At 42.6% G+C, this 10647-nt stretch overlaps 1 long non-coding RNA gene across 1 annotated transcript; it reads left to right on the forward strand.

Moving 5' to 3' along the window:
- Window positions 1-2386: 2386 nt before the first annotated feature.
- Window positions 2387-9839, forward strand: LOC132592463 (uncharacterized). The gene is made up of 3 exons (XR_009557961.1): window positions 2387-2463; window positions 5725-5926; window positions 9315-9839. It is a non-coding gene; the product is annotated as an uncharacterized LOC132592463 (long non-coding RNA).
- The last annotated feature ends 808 nt before the right edge of the window (window positions 9840-10647 follow it).

The raw sequence follows: 10647 nt of genomic DNA on the forward strand, positions 1-10647 counted from the left end.
TGCAAACAGCTCTGAGCTGCTCTTGAAGAGGCTGCCTGCCTCTCCTTCTCTCCCCCTGCCCTGCTGGGCCCCTTGACAGCCCCAGAATGCTCTGGGCAGCTCAACCCAATCCAGGGAGATCTGGGGCTGTCTCAACCCAACTCGGTCAAAGCAGTGGCGAACGGTGCCGCTTGGCTGCCCAGGTTGTTCCACAGCGCACATACATCATGACATCACGATGTACGATGTGCGTGCCAGAACGTTCCAGGACGGACTGTGCATGTCCGCACATGCGCAGTCCGTCCGGGTTGGCGCTGCTGCTCTGCTCGGCCGGCACGCTTGGCCGGTGCTCTGCTTCAGAGCATGCTACGGAGCGGGTTGCCGCTCCGTAGCGCGCTCTGCTTCTTCCTGCTCGGGCAGAGGAGGTGAGGGGCAGGCCAGGGGCCGGGGGGGGGCTGCCCCTGCCAGAGTGGAGCAAGGGGTGGACCGCCCCCTTCGCCCCTCCCTTGCTACGCCTGGGTCAAAGCCTATTTCTGCCCAAAGCAGCCCAATTTTGTTCAGGATATGGGTGGATCCAGTGCAGTCGGATGGAATTAAAAGAGAGGGAATGATTTACCAATTAAAGAAATATTTAAATGGTTGATACCCTTACTGATTCTCTGTTGAGTGGAGAATGAGTAACACAGTCCCTCTTGAGTACTTCTTATGTTTACCAAGACTAAATGGCCATGATTCTAATGTGTGCCGTGAGCAGCAGATGTGTTATTAGCTGACATCACAATTATGAGGACAGCGTAACGAGTGCCTGAGGAACAGTTCCTTCCTTTCCTTTTGGCATTGTTCTTTCTATTGAGCGAGTAAATGTGGACACATTCCTTAATTGTCCTCCAAACCTCAGCAGAACTGTACACGGAAAACTGACACACTCCGAGATAAGCAGAAGGAGTTGAACTCATTGTGTACATAAGAGAGGAATAAGTAACAAAAGCTCAAGGTAGGTTGCCTAGGAGATTCAAAGATTTCTGCTCCATTAAGGTATTCTGAACTTCTCCCACAGCAGCAAAACCTTCCTCTTTCTCATTAAAATTAAAGCAGAAAATCATTTTCTAAGCTTGCTTGGAGATCAAGGCAAAAACTGCACAGGAAGGTTTTTCCAGTTTACAGAAGAGAACAGGTGAATTGTTTTTGCTATGCATCTCAAACTTGTGGTGCTGTAAGTGGTGCGAACTTTGTGGCACAGAGAAAAATTGTCCCCTCTCTCTGCATCTTTAGTGCCAGTGCATCCTTGGCAAACGATGAGATGAAGATGTGAACTTTGCTTCTCTTTTACTATTATGAATTATTCTACCTGAACTTCTGTTTAGCACCAGTGCCAAGCTATGCACAGAACACAAAGCTTAGAATGGGAATGTGTGCATGTGGTGTGACAAATTTCAGTTCTCGAAATTTCTCATTTTTCCAATTTTAAAATCAGTTGCCCACATTTCTGCAACTATTTGTGGATTCTTTCTATTTTAAAAAAATCCTCATGAGAATTCATCAGCAATTTAGTGCAAATTTATCCTAATAAGCATATTTTTGTATGCAGTTTTGACTAATTGTTGCAGCAATTTCATCTAATGTGATGCATTTTTGTATGTTATTTTCACTCGTATACACATTTTAATGCCATCTCTAGTATATGCATTTTTGCACACATTAATTTGCTGGAGAAGGGTACAGTGGTGCCTCGCTAGACAAATTTAATTCGTTCCACGGGTCTTTTCTTATAACGAAAAATTCGTCTAGCGAATCCCATAGGAATGCATAGAATTTTTTTTTGCCCATAGGAACACATTAATTGAATTTCAATGCATTCCTATGGGAAACCGCGATTCGCTAGATGAATTTTTCGTAAAACGAATTCGTCTAGCGAGGCAACCTCCGCTAGAAAAAACCTTCCGTTAAGCAGAAATTTCGTTAAGCAGGGCATTCGTTAAGCGAGGCACCACTGTATTTTATTTTCACAAATGTATGCATTTTTGCCCACATGAGGACAGAAAATTCAGAGAAGTGCAAATTTTGAAGCATAGTGGTGTTTGGGCTCGCATATTGTTTTTGGAAATGAGAATTTAGGTAGGCTCCCGTTAAAATGCAAAATGGAACTGATCTCCCTCCTAGCCCTAGCTGCCTGCTTTCCCATTAACTCACTGCCTGATAAGCAAGCTAGTGGTAGCAACAATAACAAAGCACAGCAGCTTTACTCTGTGAGATCACTTCCTTTGCCTGCCTTGGCAGGAAGCTGTAACACTACATACTTCCTTCCTGCCTGGGCAGCCTCTTCTTTCTTCATTAAGCTTCCAAGCTGACCACACGTGCATGCCTGAGCTCTACAGCTCAGGCGCCATTTTTGATCTTACATTTTGTACTTTTGGTAACTTAGGTAGTAGTTACAAACCTGCCTTCGTTTTGCTACTGTAATTGCTGCTTCAAGACCTGGATTATGTAAGTAAATACTACTTTTATTATTTCACAAAACAATGCGTGTGTGATTGTGGTTTGTTTGTAATGGGGAGAAAAGCGCTAATACAGTACCAGGAAAATCCAGTCCGCCTTAAAGCATCTTGGATTATTGTTTCTAGAAGGTTAAATCAACTTTGTCTTAGAGAGCCAGTGTGGTGTAGTGGTTAAGAGCAGTAGACTCGTAATCTGGGGAACTGGGTTCGCGTCTCATGCAGCTGCTGGGTGACCTTGGGCTAGTCACACTTCTTTGAAGTCTCTCAGCCCCACTCACCTCACAGAGTGTTTGTTGTGGGGGAGGAGGGGAAAGGGGATTGTTAGCCGCTTTGAGACTCCTTCAGGTAGTGATAAAGCGGGATATCAAATCCAAACTCTTCTTCTTCTTCTTCTTCTTCTTAGCAGCTTCCAAATTTAAGTCGCAAAGTATGTTCTTCTGCTAATCTCACTAATGTGAGCAACAAAAGATGATAGCTAAACAATATGTTCTCTCCTAGTGTCTAAATCTTTTCCTACAGTGAGGAGGTAGACCAGGAACATCCAACATGGTCCCCTGCAGATGTTGTTGGACTCCAGCTCCCATCACCCACAGCCATATGGACAGCAGTCAGGGATGATGGGAGTTGTCATCCAGCAACATCTGAAGGGCACTTTGTTGACTACCCATGAGGTTGACTCACTGATGGAAGCGACAGGGGTCCCATGGAGCATATGTTGCTCAAGAGCCCTCAAGATCTGGAACTGGCACTGCACCAAGTGGTCTAAGAATGACCCCGGCCATGAAAATATATTCATTGCTATTATCCTGGTCCCCATGAACCACTTCCCTACGTCTTTGCTTGATTCTAGCAAGATCCCGTTTTACATAAGTGGAGCTGCTTCAGATTTGGAAAAGAGAAGACACTTTCCCTCAGCTGTCTTCCCAGAGACTGCACCAAATCATTCCTGTCTAGAATTGTGTGCTGATAGCAATGCGTGGGCAAGTCATTAGTCCATAAGCTCCATTTATGCTGAAACCATCAGACACATTCCATTTAGTGTCTGGAGCATGCCAATGATTACTGGAAGCATCAGACTTCTGGACTGTTTCCCACACACTTCCCCAATGTGATGGTCAGTTGAACTGTATGTGATGGTCAGCAGTGGGAAAGACCCCGCTACAGCAGTAGCCAAAGGAAGTCACTGTGTTTCCAGTAAGAGGGAGAATAAGGACCAAGCAACCGTCAACCATTTTTAGAGCTGCACTGAAAAGGGGCTGCGGGAGGTAAAACGACACGATTCAGACTTCTGCAAAGGAATTAATTGGACCGCATTACAACCATTAAGATGTGGAGCATGAATTGCTGGAAGTCTTGCAGACTCAGAGAGGAGGCATCTATTAATTTGCTGTGACTGTCTCTCAAAATTTAAACCCCTGAACCACAGAGCCACTGAATAGGATGCTGAATGTCTGAGTTTATAGATAGCCCAGCACGTATGCATATAAAAGCTTCTACTATTTGGTCAGTTGCCCATCTTGCCAGCGCTGATGATTTACAAGGAGGCAGCTGCATCAAAATTTTGCACAGTGATCCATTTGCACCACTACCATTACATCCTAACTTTCAGCAATCCTACATTTATCCGCTTCTTGTGAATGGCATCACATGCTCTGTTCATCTTGATTAATTTATACCCCTCCCTTGGTCCCCAGGGTGTCATACAGATACACAACTTACAAACAAACAAAGCAAAAACAGGCAAACAGGAATGTTTTCAAATCCCTCCTGAAAGTTTGTTGTGCTTTATTTCTTAATGCATTCTGTTGAATCAAAAAACCTCTCATCACCGCTTTACTTGCGTCCCAGATCACCCTTTTCTCTATAGGTGTATTCAAATTGATTTCAAAATAATCTTTCAGGGTTTTCTGAGCTTTCTCCACAATCTGCTCATTTCTGAATAAAGAGTCATTCATCCTCCACCTAAAAGCACCCTGTAGAGATAGTTTTAAATCCAATATAACAGCATTGTGATCAGAACAAGTTTTTGGGCAAATCTCCGCTTTGTTTATTCTCAGGGCTAATTCTCTCGAAATCCAAATATAGTCCAGCCTACTCCAATATTATTTTGCATCAGAGAAAAAAGTTTGCTCTCTTTCCAATGGATTTTTCAACCTCCATGTATCAATCAAGTCCATATTATCAATCAGATCAAAGAATGTCTTCAGCAATCTTCCCTCATTGGTAAATTTTTGTCTTTGTGATCTTTCCATTAATGTAGAGACAGCCCCATTCAAGTCCCCCATCAGTACTATTTTATAATCCATATAATCCAATAAAACATCATGGAGTCCTTTGTAAAATTCAGCCTTTCCATCATTTGGTGCATAAATTCCCAGAATTAAGAATTTTTCGCCTTGCGCTGTTATTGCTTTTAGAATAATTTTATAGCTTATGAATCAGTATCTTGCAATCAGATGATTGGTGCTCTTACATTCCCGTAAAAAACAACAACCCTGTAAATAACTTTATAGGTATTATAAATATTTCAACAAATTCCACATTAGTTGGGGCATAAAGTAAATTTTGGCTTGGATACTTCAAGTACAGGCTATAAAATAGGCAAAACTGCTGTTAAAATGCATGAAACTGATGACTACCACAGAACTGAAGTTTAAAAACCAGGTCAAAATAAATGGCTGGGTCCTTGTACCAAGTAAAATTGGACTTGTGGGTTGCCGAACTAAAATGGTTGGGAACCATGCGAGGAACTGTCTTCTGTAACATAAGACCCATTTCCCCACTCATTTATCCCACCCCTAATTTATTCTCCATGTTAGGAATGAGAACTGATTCCATATCCACTAGTCTTAATCTTTATGGAGTCACAATTTCTAATGGGTTTTTTAATTTTTTTTTATAAAAAAAATCCCATGCAACTCTGAACTTCATAAAAATGATTACTTCATCACGGGATACTTTTTTCCTGGGCTTGCCATTAATATCCCATCATAGTATACGCCTGAATGAAAACGGGAGTTGCCAGATTACAATTCCGTGAGTCCTCTTTAGTCCATTCTGGCTTCCCTTGCCATGCTGAGGTGATGCAAGGACACGAATTACAGCTTTAGTGCTACCATATGTGAAGTGCTCTGAAATGGCCACACTGACTGCCCTTTTAACAAATTGCTTCCTGGCCATGTGGGGTCCTCGGGGGTGGCGGAGGAGGAAGGGAATGACAGTGCTACCTAACTGAAGTAATTATTTGCAGGGAGGGTCAACGAGAGGAAAAGAAGCCATCACCCTCGCTTGCTGTACAATATAACTCACGATGGAAGGAGAGTCAAGGAAGCCTCAGGGGAAAGTGTGCAGATGAGGACAAAGGCCAGGCGTTGAATCTAGAAAAAGGCTCAGTGGAAACAGCAACGGCTGTGGAGCTGGGAGAGAAAGCAAAATCCTAACAACAATTTCATGTCAGTACATCATGCTCAATAGTAATCTTGATCATGAACTGCAGGTTTTTATTGCTTCGCCTTTTGTAGCCGGTGCTAGAATCATTCTTGTAATGGGATAATTGATAAGTCTGAGATGTTATGAAGATGAACAGGTTGTTGTTCATCTTCATAACATTAATTATTTGTAAAGGCTACCAGCAATATACCTTTTCTGGGCAGCCTGCAACAAAATGTTAAAAACACAGAATGCAGCAATAATTATTAATAAACAAAAAATAAATATTGCACTTGAATTCAGCATACTTTTGATTGTTTTGAAATTTTGTAGCTATGTTCCCCCCCCCCAGTGCATTGAGCTGTTAATTGGATTATATATTGACACTGATGTTCTTATTCTTAACCACTTTAGGCTTCATCAGGAGGAAAAATGGTGTATACAAATGACAACCTTAGCAGTAGTAAAATAAAACAAATAATTCTGCAATATCCAGTATTAGTCCATTGTAGCTCCATTGATCCATAGGAGATCCACTGATCTACTCAGTTGAATAGCTGTCGTTGTTGTTGTTTTGATGTCCTACCCGCCTTTTGCCATAAGGTCTCAGGATGGGTTTGTGGGAAGTATTCAGTTATTCAACTACTGCGTCCTGTTAGCTCCTGTTTTGCTCTTCTTCCCCTGCTTGTGCCCTGAACCCTCTCCATATCTGGTCCATGGGATTGTGGGAATGAGTGGGGGCGGGGTGGGGAAAAGAGGTGGAGAACATTGTGCAAGCAGAAATCATTGCACAGGCAGAACAACCCACAGCAATTAAAAACAAAAAGAATATTAAAAATCAGTCTAAAACAAATTGCGGTCAAGATAATAAGATGGTTAGATCGATCTAGATATCTAGATATGTAGATCCAGATATATAAATATGGCATCAACGTCCAGGGTAAAGAGATGTATCTTCAACATACAATGGGAACTACAGTACATAATGAATGCGCCAGACATACTGAGGGAATTCCAAAACTTCAGGGTTACCACAGGGTGCTGGAACTACCAAGAGAGCCCCTTCTGCTGATTTTTTTTTCACCCAAGAGGGTCTATAGGGAAGGGGGCAGTCTCTCAGCTATTTGGGACCTAATCTGTTTATGAATTTCACACCAATATGAGCATCTTCAAATGGGTCCACCTGGGTCCACTTCTGCTTACCTTCCAACAGGTAGTAAAACCACTTCTTTCAGGGATTTTTGTTTTGAGTGCTGCTTTTTTTTCAATACCTGATGCTTTTATCTGTTTTAAACATTCAAATCATGAGCTTTTAAAATCATTTATGGTACATGTGTGTATTTATAGGCTTTAATTGTAATGCTGTGGTTTGTCAGTTTTTGTTAGCAACTCAGCATTTCCCCTGAAGTATTACTTTATTTGTTTAAACATATTCTGCCCTCTCTCCCAAAGGAGCCCAGGTAAGTGGGAGAACATTACTTGGAAGATTTCATCATGAGTCCATCCCAGGAATCCAACATGGAGTTCAGCTTCCTCAACATGTCAGGAATGGTGAACCTGTCCATTGGCCATACTGGTTGGGGCTGAAGGGAATTGGGATTCAAACACATCCGGAGGGCTGTAAGTTCCCAACTCCTGCTCTAATCCAAAGTAGACCATTGCTCTGTCTGCCATTAACTTGGTGCTTAGAAAAAGAATCAATAGCAGTGCCAGCCATACCTGCCAAGTTGCTGTCGGAGAAATAAGGGACCGGGCGAAAGTAGCAGCCTGGAAGTAGCGCTGCCGCCATTTTGGAACTGGGCGGAGCATGCTCAGAAGTGACTTTTGATGCTGCTTTGCCCAGTTCCAAAATGGCCGCCGTGCCAGAATAAACCGGGGGAAAACAAAAAAAATCCGTTTTTTCAGCTAGGAACAGCTGGAAAAATGGGGATTTCCCGGGGAATACGGGAGACTTGGCAGCTATGAGTGCCAGCATCTATGATGCTTTGCCCTCAGGGCTGTTGAGCTATACCCCTTATATCCTGATAGTCTCTTAAAAAAAACTATGGGAGCCTGTGCACTGGCTTTTTCAAAGGGATGCTGCTGCTTTTATGTTTTTCAAGAAGAATTCCTGGCAACCTGAAGGAATCGGAACTGTGGAATTTCCTCTTCTCTGCATGGGATTATTGTGTCGGGAGAGAAAATGCGCCCTTAATATTTCTAAAGAACCAGTTAATTCCTCCAAGGTATGAGCTCTGAAGAGTTTCCTTGGACTCGGGGTCTGTTTACCTTGCAGCTTGAACATTAACTATTAAATATATTATGGCTCTCCCGACCCAACGAACTTTTATCCCATTTAGCAGAGTGGCTACTCTTTCTGGGGAAGAGATTGTCGCTTTGCAAGCAGAATGCTGCAAGTTCTGTCCTAGGCATCTTTGGTTAGAAGGAACAAATAAGCAGGTGAGGGGGAATAAACGTCTCTGCTGGTGACCCTGGAGAGCCACTGCCAGTCAGAGTAGACAAGGGCTGAGGAACCTGCAACCCTCCAGAAGTTGTTGGCCTGCAAATCCCATCACCCTTGATCATTGGCCACCCGGGCTGTGGCTGATGGGAGTTGGAGTCCAACAACATATGGAGAACTACAGGTTCCCCACCCTTGGAATATACAAGGCCAGATGGGTCTATCACCTGGCCTGGTGTAAGTTAGCTTCCTACATGCTGGTAGAGCTACTGTGTGATGTACAGGCAAAACCTTTGTTGGCTGTATGCAGTTGTTGTTGTTGTTTGTTTGTTGTCTTTGTCTTTTAAATTATTTGCTGCTGGCCATTGTTTTGCATTTTATCTTAGAAACCCCTTTTAGAGGCTTCTTAGCCTGTAAATGTCAGGTTTCAGGGAATCTGATCCCTCCCACAGTGGGCAGCCAAGAAATAGATAAACAAGAAGAGTTCTTACCAAGTCTTTTATTCAATATTCACAGAGAGAGACTTAGAAATGCCATCTCTCTTGGATAATGGCATTGCTCCTGAGGAAAGTCGCACCCCCTCCGTCTGTCCTATCATACGCCATCATCTCTGCACCGGCTGATCTGTGCTTCCTGCCTCTGAACTTTCTGTTTCCCTACTCTCAATGCTCGCCGGGACCTGGGGGGGGGCGCACTCTGGTTTGCTTTCCAAAGACATTGAGTCTGTCAGCTGTTTTCCCCAGGTGCTTCTTCTTCCTCCTGCTCCGCTCACATTATTTCCCAGCTTCTCTCTGCAGCCTCTGAATTGTGACCTTCTGCAAACCATTGTTCTAAATCTATACTCTCTCTCTCTTCTCTGGGAAGGGGGTGGGCATTCCTCCTCAGTCCAGTCTCTGACAGTAAGTATTTTGAATCGTAACCACACCAGGTTTGCTTTCCACATCTGATTGCTGTACTTTTATGCCTTCCAGGCTGTTTCACAGCAGCGGAGCCAGCAAAAAAACAGCCACGACTCTGCTAGTAGTGCCCACCCATCCTGTTCTCATCTAGAACTTCCAAATGAGGGTTCCCCCACCTCTCAAAAAGAGAGAGAAGATACTATGGAACTGAAGAAGTGAAGTAGCAACGAAAGCCTGCACCCACACTAAGTTGGCAGCATCAGAGTTAAATCAACAATGAGATTATGACTGGGAAATCATTTCCCCCCAATTTTTCCTAAAGAAAATATAAACCCAACCATGCAAAATGTTCATAGCTTAAAAATAACACTGGGAGTCTTTCCTTTCCCACTTAAAAGCATTTTACACCAATTAAAATGAATAGTATTTATTTTACTCATGATTACTCATGGCCATTAAAACTTCTAATGGCACATGAATGGAACGTGAAGTTTTTACACGGACAAGTTGCACTAAGGGCCTTTCTGCAAGAACAGTTAAAGTATGCTTCCAATTACATATGGGTTCTTTAGACAAACAACACAACACACCACACAAGAAAACTCTTTCTGGACTGTACCACTTAAAAGTTAAGGTGTGTGTGTTGTGAGGAGGACGGCCTGAGTGAAAGCTCCCTCATTTTTAAAAAATAAGAAAAACTCCTACATGTCAAAAATTTGTTAGGATGAACTAATCAAGTTAAAATGATTTTATCACAAAGAAACTGAAAATATATACCATAAAGTGTATAGTTAGAATTATAACTAGATCTGTGCCAGATATTCTCCTGTTTCAATTTTTTTATGCAAGAAAATAAATATTTTCTCCAATGAACCTTTTCTGTTTGCCACCATAGTTCCTGCTGTTGCTAGTGCAACAAGAGCGCAAAGCTTCATCGTCCGGTGGTCAAATCTGCATTAAAAAAAGTTAAGATTGATCAAAGAAATCATTGAGTAATTGAGTATTTGAATTGGTTTGAAGATTTGGATTAACCACATGTGTGATCCCAGCCAATCAGGGTTCACATAGCAAATGGGAGGCCATCTTGAAATGAAGGAAGCCATGGAAAACATCAGGTTTCCTAAACACAATGCAATTCATAAATGGAAAAATGGGGGGGAAAATCCTTTGCAGCAAAGCTGAGAATCTTTGGTCAGGAACAGAGTCTTTGAAAGCAATGCCTTCATTAGATGTTGTCCAAGAATATTTCTTCAGCTGGGAGCGTGTGTTTTACAAAACAGGAATGTTCTGAAGTGGGCTACATTTCTTAACGATTGGCTGCTCCTTAGGAATGAAAGGGTTTCTTGCAGTGTCTCATGGTCCAAGACAGATGGGAACATGGATTCCCATCCCATCTGATTCCATC

Source organism: Zootoca vivipara, chromosome 1 (genome assembly GCF_963506605.1).
Source record: "Zootoca vivipara chromosome 1, rZooViv1.1, whole genome shotgun sequence".
In the NCBI taxonomy this organism is placed as follows: Eukaryota; Metazoa; Chordata; class Lepidosauria; order Squamata; family Lacertidae; genus Zootoca; species Zootoca vivipara.